The following is a 12945-nucleotide window of genomic DNA, read 5'->3' on the forward strand; positions in this document are numbered from 1 at the left end:
AGTAATTGGTAATATTGCAGTACCAGAGATCAAAGACAAAACCAGATTTAACATTTAAGTTGCTAAAATGGAATGTTCATTAATTTTCAGATGGTACCAATCTCAGTGTAGAACTGCAGACCATTCATTAAAAAATGTTTGATCAGAATTCAGAATGAGCTTGAATTCGTATTTGATTTTAGAAAATACATTCCTATTCAAACCACCTGCATACTTGCAAACAGAACAACAGACAGAATAGAATTTCACATTCTCATTTCCATGATTCTACCTTCACTCAGCCATTGTTACTCAGGATGATTTTCCAGACTTTGTGGTCTCTTGGAATTCCTCAATCTCTGTGTCTTTAAATTTGAGCATCTTACTAGCAGGAGGGGAAGAATGAAGGGGAGTAAGTTGGAGGCGGAGAAGAACCATGAGAGACGATGGACGCTGAGAAACAAACTGAGGGTTCTAGAGGGGAGGGGGTGGGCAGATGGGTTAGCCTGGTGATGGGTATTAAGGAGGGCATGTACGGCATGGAGCACTGGGCGTTATACGCAAACAATGAAACATGGAACACTACATCCAAGACTAATGATGTAATGTATGGTGATTAACATAACAATAAAAAATTTAAAAAAAATTTGAGCATCTTACTTGTTGGCACAACTTCCTATTATCCCAGAATCATAATTCTTTCAATCCACTTTGACTTTGACCTTATCTAGATTGGCAAGCTTCTTTTTAACCCTGGATAGCAATCTTCTACTTATTTTTCCACATAACTTAGGCCCTGAGAATGTCCATTCAATCCATCTCTAATCAAATATCTCATTATTCATTTTCCCCTTTGTCCTTATGTTGTCCCTTCAGAAACATTTATAGAGCACTCTTATCCTTGAATTATAATTGTTGATTTATGTGTTTCTCACCTCTGTTATGCTATGATATCATTGAGGGCAGGGAGACTTTTACTAATGTTTGTCTAAATCCTCACATTCAGTATTTTTGAAGGAATAACTAGGAATAATTTGGAAAACTAAAAGGCAGTGAAAAATTAAAGTGTCCATGATTTATTATAAGAAAAGTATGTGCTCATCAGAGGAAAGTGACTTCAAGCAGAGAGAAACCTACTGAGAAAACTCAGATAAACTGAGAAGACAGCCCATTTTAGTTAACTTGAAAAAAAATCTTTCCAAAAATATAAAAATTTGTAACTTTATATGTAAAATGATTAAGAAAGGAATTCAGACATTCAGATACTGGATAGAGGATCAGGGTGAATATCTGTTCTATTATCTGACCACTATTCAGCCACTTCCTTTGATAAAAATTCTGAGCATGTCCTTATGCATTAATAATGCAGTGGATAGCATCATCCATCCTAGAGCCTCAGAGTGATTAAAAAAGCAGAACAAAATGCATTTCAATATTAAATTTGAAAGTGTTCAGAATTTATAAGAGATTACAACATAATCAGTATAAGTGTTCAAAGTTTAAAAATATTTAGAATTCATAATATAAAATCAGTAAAACTAATGAATTCAAATATACAATTATATATATATATACAATTATACAAATATACAATTATATATATACAATTTTATATATATACACACTAAGAGTATAAAATACATAAAATGTAATGTAGGCCAGAGTTAACATTCTAATAGTTTATAAATAAATTACTAAAAATAATATACGTTCAAAATAAGAACTAAATATAATGTTAAAGTTAATGTATATAAAACTAGTAATTTTTTATATAAATACATTAAATATGGCAATTATGCAATTTACATTTGTTTAAAAATGTGCTCTTTAGCAACAAATAGCTTCTATGCTTTTGGCATTAGCTTGTGAGAATTTGTGTGTGTGTGTGCACGCACACACGCACTTATGTGCACACGTGGAGAAATCATTTTTGACTCTAGTTGGCGGAGTGTTGAGGTAATACATATGTATGGGCTAATTTTAAGTATTTTCCTCAAGCTCTTTCATCTTCAATCCCACATTGTTGGTGGCTACTTTAGGAAAAAATGTAGGAATATAAATATTTTTTATTGATAAATACCTAGAATTACTTTTTCCACAATTTTTCCAGTCAACTTTAATTGCTTTAGATCATCAACTTTATTGTCTTCATATTCTGCTTGTCTGGAAAGTCTTAGATAGAGCTATTTATTATTGCCTGCTCATTTCCTCCAGTCTTTTATTTTTTAAGATTGATTTATTTATTTACTTGAAAGAGAATAAGAGAGACAGAGAGAGAGAGCACATATGAGAGGGGAGGGTCAGAGGGAGAAGCAGACTCCCTGCTGAGCAGGGAGCCCGATGCGGGACTCCAGGATCATGACCCGAGCCGAAGGCAGTCGCTTAACCAACTGAGCCACCCAGGCGCCCTCCTCCTGTCTTTTTCTTTTTCCTCCTCCTCTTCCTCTTCTTTTTTTCTTCTTTTGACAAAGGAACACAAAAAACTATGCACCTCTACAGAAATGATATTTTCCTCTTCAGTAGTGTGAAAAGTACATTAAAACATGTAATATCATTCAATTATCAGATAGAATTTAATATATTGATGCCACTTAGATAAACACATTTTGCCACTAATACACCAAGCTTCCGACGTTCTATTTTTAAAAAGAAGACCATCTCTCGGGAAAGGATCTTGTTTGCTTTTGCTATAACATGGTAGAGTTTTAGTAGTATTTCACTATATAATCCTACACATTTGTACTTTTAAGAAGCATAATATTTCTCTACTTACCTTTGAGTCTCCAATCACTTGGAGATTATATTTTACTCTTGAATGATTACTTTGGTTTCTCTTTTTGAATTCTTAATTAAAACTCCCTTAATGGACAGGAATTCATTACAAATTTCTTGTTTACTCACTGTTTTAGTTTCTACATTCTCATACAATAAGTAATTTTTTTTGAAAATAATTTCATTTTGCATAGTCAACAATAGAGATAACTGTGGCTTGTTATGTTTTCATATTCATAATTTGGTGATTTTTTTTTCAATAGTTGGAAAACGTATACAACTCAATGAAAAAATCAGGCAATGGATTTTTCTAACATACAATTAATCTTTAAACCCTCAAATACTTGGGAAAACGTTCCAGTGGAAGGAACTGTCTTAGTACAATAATTCACCAGTTTGAAAAGGATGGAGAGGAGGGCACAATGCACAACAAGGGCAATGGAATTGGCTAGCTGATATTAAGTTGCATTGACCTCTTACAGCAAATGAAAAGCAGAGCTGCTAATAAAAAATTGAAAACTAAGTGTGAGGTTGAGGGCCTTTTGGTAACTTACAAAGAAACCCTTGTCTGCTACGGTGGGAGAGCAAGAAAATATGAAGACTAAACTCAGTATTTAATAGAGTTCCTGAGTTTCAAAGACCCACTGAATGTACAGCTGATGAAGGTCTGTTATGGTAAAGTTAGGCACCTGGTTCAAAAAGCCAGTCTCTCTAGGACATAACATGGGGCATCTGAATGCATTACACTCAAGATTTTGGCTTCCTAGACTCTTTTAAACCTTCAACTTTGCAGAAGTCTGTCCTTCCCTAATAGGAACTGTCACCTTCCTCGAGTAGAAAGTCACTGAAGAGGCTCCATAACAGGATCTGCCCCACTAAGATCTTTTCCTAACTCTTTGACTACTGCCAATTGTAGCATCATCTAGCCAGGCATATGCTAGGCCTGATTGAGGAGGAAAGAGTCCATGCCCTAAAGGAGGTGCAAAAGTTAGATAGCATAATTAATCAAGAGTTAGGAGAGTACCAGTGTTCTGGGTTTAAGGGGATGCTTGATAATCAAGGAGACTGTAAAAGAGAGAGACTTCACTGATTTGTGATTCAGAAATATTATGGAGATACAAAATGGAATACTGTAGTAAAGAACCCAGGGGAAGTTGCTAACTAGCTGTTTGAATTACTTCTAGAAACTTGGAAAAAATGTAGGTCCTGTTGAGTGATGTGAAAATATTTGAATTTCCATGGCAGGTAGTGGTGGAAAGGATTAAAAGGTCCAGGAAACTGGGTATGGTAAAACGGATATATTACATGAGACCAAAAGAACCACCACACCATTCACCAGGGTCATCAAGAATGAGGTGAGAGGGGCTTTAATTTCACTAAGAAGTTCAGTGGTAGTTGGTTCTTTTCTAAAGCCAAGGCTGATGGCAGGAGAAGCTGTCACACAGTTTGGCTTGCTTGGGTGTGAGGGGCCTCAAAGAAATAGACATCAATGAGTATACTAAAATGCCAGACACCAAGTGGTCACAATTATCATAATACCAGCAAGGTCAGAGTTGCAACTAAGGGACCTGAACACACATAGAATAATGCAGATGAATACTAGAGTATGGCATTTCTGAGGGCAAAAATAAATAGGTAGTCAATTAGCATACTACAACACATAAATAATCAAAAGGAAGGAAAACGGATGAGTAGGAGTTCAAGGCTAGTTACCTCAATAAAAGTTCAATTCCCTTTATTCAATTCCTGGGAATGAGACCATTTTCCAACCTTATACTATTGAATGAAAGGATGACTGGTCACCAGGAGGAAGGACTCTACAGCCATAGAGCAAGTATATGCATAATGAGTCCCCAGGCTTTCTTTATTTTTTTTAAGATTTTATTTATTTATTCATGAGAGATGGGGGGGAGAGAGAGAGAGAGAGAGAGAAAGAGAGAGACAGAGGCAGAGGGAGAAGCAGGCTCCCAAGGTGCAGGGAGCCCGATGCAGGACTCAATCCCAGGACTCTGGGATCACGACCTGAGCCGAAGGCAGACGCTCAACCATCTGAGCCACCCAGGAGCCCCCACGCTTTCCATAGACTATAAAGCCACTTGCTTATGTGTACTGTAGGATGGGGAAGGAGGACTAGCAGACACTTTAATAACTACTGGAAACAGTCTAAATGACATTAATTCCGAGAGGTCAAAACATCATTATAGTGACCTATTAAGATGGTGGCATATAAGGGTCATGTAAAACATGAAGGCTTGGCTAAAGTCCAGCCTCACAGCATTCACAGATCCACTTGTTGGTTAGTTCTCAATACTCTGAATTTATAATTGAGACTGACTTATTTGACGTTTGGAGCAACGTTTTCTATTAGGTGCTTGGCCTGTGGAGTAAGGGCTATTATAGTGGTAAAGGCCTAATGGGACCTTCTGAAATCACACCCCTTTGGCCAAAGTAGTAAATCTAAAGCAGTGTAACATCCTTTTGAGGTGGCGGGGAAGTGATGAAGTTTAATGCCACCTTTAAGTATCTCAAGTACGTGGAATAACAGTCCTTTATATACCTTTATTCAATTCAGCAGTCTAGCCACAACAATAATCAAATGGATTCTGGAGAATGATTGTAGATTACCACAAGCTCAACCAAGTAGTAGTCCAAATGTCATCTGCCATGCTGGATTGGCATTTTTATTAGAGTAGATTAATACACTCTGAGCTCATGATATGTGGCCTTTGATTTTAGGGGTGGGGGCGGTGTGTGTACTTAATTTCAATGTGGAAAGAGGGACAGAAAGACTACTCATTCACAAGGCATTATCAGGCCCACAAATGGAAATCCATGGTGGCAGAAGTGGAAGCTGTGCATAGGTTCAAGGACATGGATTCCTACTTAATCACGGTTTGTCTAGTTATTGCTTCCTCTGGATGCCCAACATGGCAGCAACAGAAATAAATGATGAGCCCTTGATATGTCACCATATATGAAAGAAACAATCAGCTACTTGGTTGTGAATTTACTGAGTCCTTTCTATTTTAAAAGATCTTGCAATTTGTTCTCAAAACAACAGTCACCTACTCTGGGTATGCCTTGTATTTTCTGCCCAAAGGGTCTCAGCTGACACCACTATCTGGGGGCTTTAGGCATGGAATTTAATACCAGGGAATCTCATTTCTGAGGAAATGAAGATTTGTATCTCTTTTCAAGCTGAGTCTCCAAGACTAGCAGAAACGATAGCTGAAGACAAAGGAAATTTGGAAGGAATATTAGAATAAAAAATGATCGATGGAAATTAAGGCCCTCTACCTTTTAAGTCTCCCCCTTAGGAAATGAGGCCCACTAGAGACCTAGGTGAGTTTCTCTCCAAATAAGTACAGAGGAGGGGATCTGTGCACCACAAATGTTCACCTGTGGCAGCCTGGAAGTGCACCACTCAGTTCTCCCTTCAAGGAAGAACTTGCCTCCAGCTGCCACAACTTGAGAATCTGCCACTTTCTCTCAAGGCCATGCTCTTCACAGGGAAGCCCACACAGTGAACGTGCACAGCAGGAGTTCTCAGGCTTAGCCTTTTCTTTGCAGCACTGGACTCCTATAACAGGGGATCTTTGCTCTAGAGCTCAGTGTTTTGGGGTAAAAACTTAACTAGATCTGCAACACATTCTGAGACTCTCTTTGCCCAAATCTCCTTCCTAGTCCCCTTTCATTTAACAGGTGCCAGGTGAGTCTTGCTATCTGAAATCTTTTGCTGAGAAGTCCTGCTTCCTCCACCTTCATTGTTTATAGCTGCTACCCCAAGTAAACCTGTTGCACTCCCAACTCCCATCTGCGCTTATGCTATGCTACCTTAATGCTTTGAATTGACATGGTTGTATGTAGCCAGGGTCTTTGTGTTGGTTCAGCCTTTTATAAATTCATTTCAGAAATATCCCAGTAGTGTCAGTCTGTTCACATAAATGTTATTTCCCAAATTTCAGATCCAGTCATGGGACTTGTTTTCTTAAATCCTTTCAATATCTTCTCTATACGCAGGTTTTATGTGCTTCTCAATATAGGGTAAAATTAAGAGACTGTGTACATGTTTAAGGCCACAGAACCATGATCACATATCTTTTAAGTGTGTTGACTTATTTGAAGGAATTAATATCACTAAAGTTACTATGTACATATTAAGGAATAAAAGATTAAATATGTAAAAATGACAGGGATAAAATGTGAGTCTGGAATGTTACCTTTGCATCAAAATATTCTGAGCTGTGGACAATATCCCCAGAGTCAATGTGGTTCATATTAGCTCAGTCCTCAAGGACTTCAGTTGAGGTGTTTGAAAATATCCCAATAGGGAAAATTCAAACACTTTGGCTGCCTACACAGAAACCATAGGCTTGAAGGTACTCCCATCCTACCATATGTTACGGTAACCCAAATTCCATCAAATGTTTTCTCATGTGTCTGTGATTTTGTACTTTTCTATTCTACTTAGAATATTGTTTCATAATAGGGCTTGGTAGAAAAGTGCTTTTCATGCCTGTGACATGAGTCTCTAGGACTTACACAAATTCAAAGAATAAATTAGTAGTAGAAAATCTGCATGTGTTAATTGGTCTGAGGCTAAGCAGGATCTCTAAAGACAATCAGTGTTTCTGAAATCTACATGACCAAAAGGCCCCAGGCTGATTCCTAATGTTTGAAGGATCTCCCAAGATAACAACAGGGATAATAGCCAACTTCTGAATCAGTTTCCAGCTTCTAAGTCCGTTTTAATGGAAAACTCACTATGTCTGTATGTACTTCTTTGTTACCACAATTGCTGCCCCATTTTTATTTATGTGGGCTATGGGAGGGAAGAAGGGACTATGAAGTAATTCAGTGAATACAGAGGAGGACGTAGGGAAACAATTCCCAGATGGGTACTTAGACATCGTATCCTTTGTTCTTCCTATCCCTGGCATGTTCTCTCTTCCTTTCATCCCATTATTACCTCTTCCAGTAAAACTTCCTGACTCTTTGTTAACTTCCAGTCTTGTTAATTGTCCCTCATATTCTCGGGTACTATTTGTAGCCTGTCTTCTTCAAAACAACTATTAGATTATATCGGGTTTTTAGTTGTTCATCTCCACAGTAAGACTCTTGGGGAGCTTTTATGGAGGGCAGGGACTTGTCTTCCTTCCTTATGCTCCGTGCTTAGCATAGTGCTTGTCACTTAGTAGACATGCAGTAAATATGTAATTGAATAAGATATTTTATCATTTCAAAAATACTAAATTGTTGCTACTATTTAAGAAAAGGAAAAAAATTGCACTAACTTTAAAAAATTAACTGAAGGCAAAGCAGATAATAAAATTTGATACTGATACCTATCTGAGAGAGCAGTTAACCTATATTGAGTAAAGTATTATATACTTTATAGTTGCTTTCACCTTAGGATTGATGGAACATTTAAAGTAAAGAACTAAAAGGTATGCCTCAAGCATTTTAATATGTTTTTAAATATGAGAATTATTCAAATGGAACACAAGAGAAAGAAGTTACCATTGAATAACAGCAACGTAAATTGTAACCATAAAACAAAGAGACTAATTGAATTGTGGCAGAACTTCCTGTGAGTTATTGCTTTGCATACCAAACTTGGATACATTTAAATGCTCAGTTTTATGTCAAAATCCATTACATTATGTTTGGCTTTCTTTTTTCATAGGGTAATCAAAGTTTCTGCTGTGCAATAGTGATGAAGGGATGTTAGAAAATGTCTGGAGTGTGCTCACAGTATAACGATAATTCTCTGAGCTGAAGCTGGCTTCCAGGGTTGCTTTCTTAGATGAAAAAAGTGAAAAACACAAAAAACCAAAAGCTGGTGAAAGATTATTATTAACAAGTTGATTTTAACAAATGACTTTTAATATGCTTTGGAAAAGTTTTCTTCATTATTGTCATAGTCAGTTTGTGATTTCTGGTCATCCTACATTTAAAATGTATATAAAATTGGGATAAAAGGGTAAAATAATGACTGTTTACTGTAGCCTACAGTAGGATATTGACTGCTAAAAGTATATTTGAACTCTTTCCCTGGTGGACACTTGAGAAAGAGAGCCCTGGAATTTATGTAGCTACATAGGCCTGCTAAACAATAGCATAAATAAAATTTTAGTACATAAATAACAGTTTTGAATTGAAGATCCTAGAATAGTTGCATACCAATGAGAAATTCTTAGCCTACTTTTAAGCACAGTGTGGGTAATTGATTGATTTCTGGCTGTCTTATTTAAAATACACTTATCCACACAGAGGATATAAGAAGAGTTTCAGCAGAATAGCACCTATGAAAGGTTAAGTTTCCTGTTGAAACTTTTGAGGACTGTCAAGTGAAAATCTCAGTAATTGACTGTATACATGCAGAAAGTCCAGTGGCCTAAAAGAAAGGTACTTAACGAAGAATACAACTGTCAAAAATTGGCATTTGTATTGGATGTTTTGGTATATTTTCTTCTACATAAGACTTCAACAACCTGGTAGCTATAGAACTTAAATTCTTTCTATCTAAAATTCAGATAATAAGCAAGTTGGAGTCACATATATACTTGCATTTTATATGTATATAAAATACCAGTCTGTTTATCTGTATTTAATTTTTTTAAAGATTTATTTATTTGAGAGTGTGTCTGCATGCATGAATGGGGGGAGGGGCAGAGAGAGAGAAAATCTTCAGCAGACTCTGCTCTGAGCCAGGAGCCCAACGTGGGGCCCATTTCATGACCCTGAGATCATGATCTGAGCCAAAATCAAGAGTCAGACACTTAACTGACTGAGCCACCCAGGCACCCCTCTATTTAAATTTTTAATATTCTAGGATTTTTATTAAAACTATTTCATATTAAAGAATATCTCAAGTATAATTGTTTATATTAGCTTCGGTGTACAATATAATGATTCAACAATTCTATACAGTACTCAGTGCTCATAACAATAAGAGTACCCTTAATCCCCTTTTCCTAATTCACCCATCCCCCCACCAAACTCCAAAATACATTTTGTTTTTAAAATCTGTCATCTTGATTTGGAAAGAAAGGGATGGTATTCAAGACTCAAAACAAGAGATTCATTTTTTTCTTTGCAATGCCTTTTTCACCATTCCTTCCCCTGAGTTCTCGTAACTATCACCTTAGCTCAGACCCCTACCATCAACTGAATATTACAATACTGTATATCACTCCAGTTTGTTAAAAGCAACTCAGTGACTTTATTTTTATTTATGTATTTATTTTATTTTATTTTTAAAGGTCTTATTAGAGAAAGAGAGCACGAGCAGGACCAGAGGGAGAGGGAGAAGCAGACTCCCCTGCTGAGCAGGGAGCCTGTTGCAGGGCTCATGACCTGAGGTAAAGGCAGATGCTTAACCAACTGAGCCACCTGGGCACCCCTTGGTGACTTCAAACACTTTACTGTGAGGTAAGAAACACCATACATGATAGGAAACTGAAACAATAAATCCAGTAACAAAATACATTTGGATGTAATTTATGATCTTTTAAAGACTATTTAATCCACATCCAATTTTTGCTCTCCAAATTCCATTTCATTTGTTTTGTTAACTTTCTGTACTCAAATTTCTCTGTTATGAGCTACCTGTCATTGTTCTCATTTATTTTTTTAACTCAGTGTTCACTGTTTTTAAAAAATACAGAGTATATGACAATGAAGAAGAAATAAACAGTGATTTATAAGAACAGCATGCAGATCACTTTTGATTTGTAACTTGGTACCAGCTTCTCCCAGACATTGGATCTGCTCTTCCCTACTAAACCTAACAGTCTGGCAAGTAGCCTTTGTCACTTGACTCATAACATCCAAAATACCATGGAACTTGTAAGCATTCTCTTCCTCTTACTCAGCCTCCACTCTGCTTATTTTCTTTTTTAAAGAATAGTGGTTATTAGGTCACTGTCAATTACTCAATAACAAAACAGATTTTTATGGCTTTCCATGTCTATAGAAGAAAATGTACTAGACCATTAAATGGCAGGACAGGTTTGAATGAAAATGTACTAGACCATTAAATGGCAGGACAGGTTTGAATGTTAGTGGAGTTAAAGGTGGCAATCCAAGTGTCCCTTCACTGTAAGATCACTTTACTATGGGCATCTTATTTATACACTGAATTAACATCCTTCTCTTAATGTGTGAGGAATCAGAATGAAGCTGGATTTTACAACTTATTTCTGTTTGATCTATCTTTATCTCCAAGCTATATTCATCAGAGATTTAAACCTATGTGGCTAACATGCTATGTGGTTAGCATCATGGAGTTAATTCCATAAGGTGCTGAAGGCCATTCCTTTCTTCTGTATGATGTCATGTGCTTTCTAAAGTACACTACTTTATGCATCAAATTCAGTCTTTTATTACTACCACTAGTTTCACTTTCAATTACTATGTCAGTTTGGGTTCTTGTAGAATCAAATACCTATGTGAGATTAGAGGTACAAAGCTTTTACTGGGGGGAAATTCTGTGAAGGATAAAGTAGGAGTGTGCAGCAGTGAGAGCCTTCAGACCGAAAGCATGCTGACTCCTGTGAAAAAAAAAAGGGAGTGAAAGAAAAATTGAGTGGGGAGAGTCTCTGACTGTGGCACAGTTCTGGGAAAGCCCTGGCCAGCCAATGTGAAGTCCACAAGAGCAAAGAGTGCCCATTATAGGAATTCTGAGTCTGGCCTGAGTGGGGAAGCTCTAATACCACTCTGCCCCATCACATTAAGTCATTGCCTGAGAGTAGCCCAAGAGGATGTATGACCTTCCTGCGACCATCTTGGTAGATCCAAAAGGATGGTAGGTGTTGGATGTGAATGAACTATTATTTTAGCAGCAGTTTGTTTTGAAGGAGATTTCAGCAAGGCTCCTTCCTGGCCATGGCTATCACTAACCTCAAAGGGCATAGCTCCATAAGATGCTAAAGCAAAGTAGGGGATAATGTCTCTAACAAGTACATGATAATTTATTTACCGATCCCATACTGAAGTGTTACCCATATCAAAATTCTCTATTTCTACCTAGTATCCTCTCCTCTCTGCAAAACCCAGTTTTGTCTATGGGGATCTAAGTTGAACACAAATCTGGATTTCTGGATATGTGGAATACCTATTCCTTCTGATATCTGGATTTTATTTAGCGCCAATTCCATTTCACTAGGGATTAATGCCTTCCTAGTTTGCTCTTCAAAAGTGCATGGAAATAAACTGTGTGCTCCTCTACCTTGCACATTAGTCCTAGAAGTTTGGATTCACCTGCTGGAAATAGCTTGGGGACCAGGCTGGGTCTCCCACTATGCTATCACAAAGTAGAATAGGACAGAAATGTTTAAAAAGGAGCACTTTTTCATGAATACTGAAGGCTGCTAACCCCTTACATTCAATTAATTTATTCTGTTTTGGTATAGGGAATTTGTAAAGAAACTCATTTGTTTCTTTGGTCTCTTTCCTAATGACTACTGTAATAAATTAACTTATTATTCAGCACGTATTTTACCCTGCTCCTTCATCAGCTCACCTTTATGTTTCATTAGTGTTGGTCTTGACTACAACTAAAACCATGTGGAAGTGACAGAATGTGAATTCTCTCAATCTATCGTGTGTGCTTTTACTGAGCCCTCTGAGATCTTCCACCTTTCTCCATGAAAAAAGGAAGGCCCAGTAGATGTTGTCCCCCCAGACTTGCCTCAGAACGAGATCTGTGTAGCTAACCAAAACTCAACAAAAAGCCTAAAGTAGAGCCACCCAATCTAACACACAGATGTATGATTGAGAAATAACTGCATACTCTTTCATACCACTACAGTTGTGTTATGCAGTGAAAACTACTCCAGTAAGTACACATCATTTATTATTATCCCTAGCATCAATGATAAAGAAGTCAGGTTTTTGGTAACTTCTTTTTGCTCTGAGATCCAACACCTGACCCTCTTTCATGAAGAGTAGCCATCCAGAATTCTAGTTACAGCCTCTCCCATTTAAGTAGCTCTGTCTCCTCTGATCATTTTATTTGTGATTAGAATGGATCATGGGAAATATACACATTAAATAAATTGAAAAGGTAAAACCAGTAAGGAAAGCAGTAGTAGTTTTCAATTTTCAGTAATGAGATTTGGTGTGAAAGAGTGAACCCTTGTCATAAATATGTGCCATCAAGGTAGAAAGATTTCTTAAGGCATGCATAGG

This window comes from Zalophus californianus, chromosome 2 (assembly GCF_009762305.2).
Source record: "Zalophus californianus isolate mZalCal1 chromosome 2, mZalCal1.pri.v2, whole genome shotgun sequence".
Classification (NCBI taxonomy): Eukaryota; Metazoa; Chordata; class Mammalia; order Carnivora; family Otariidae; genus Zalophus; species Zalophus californianus.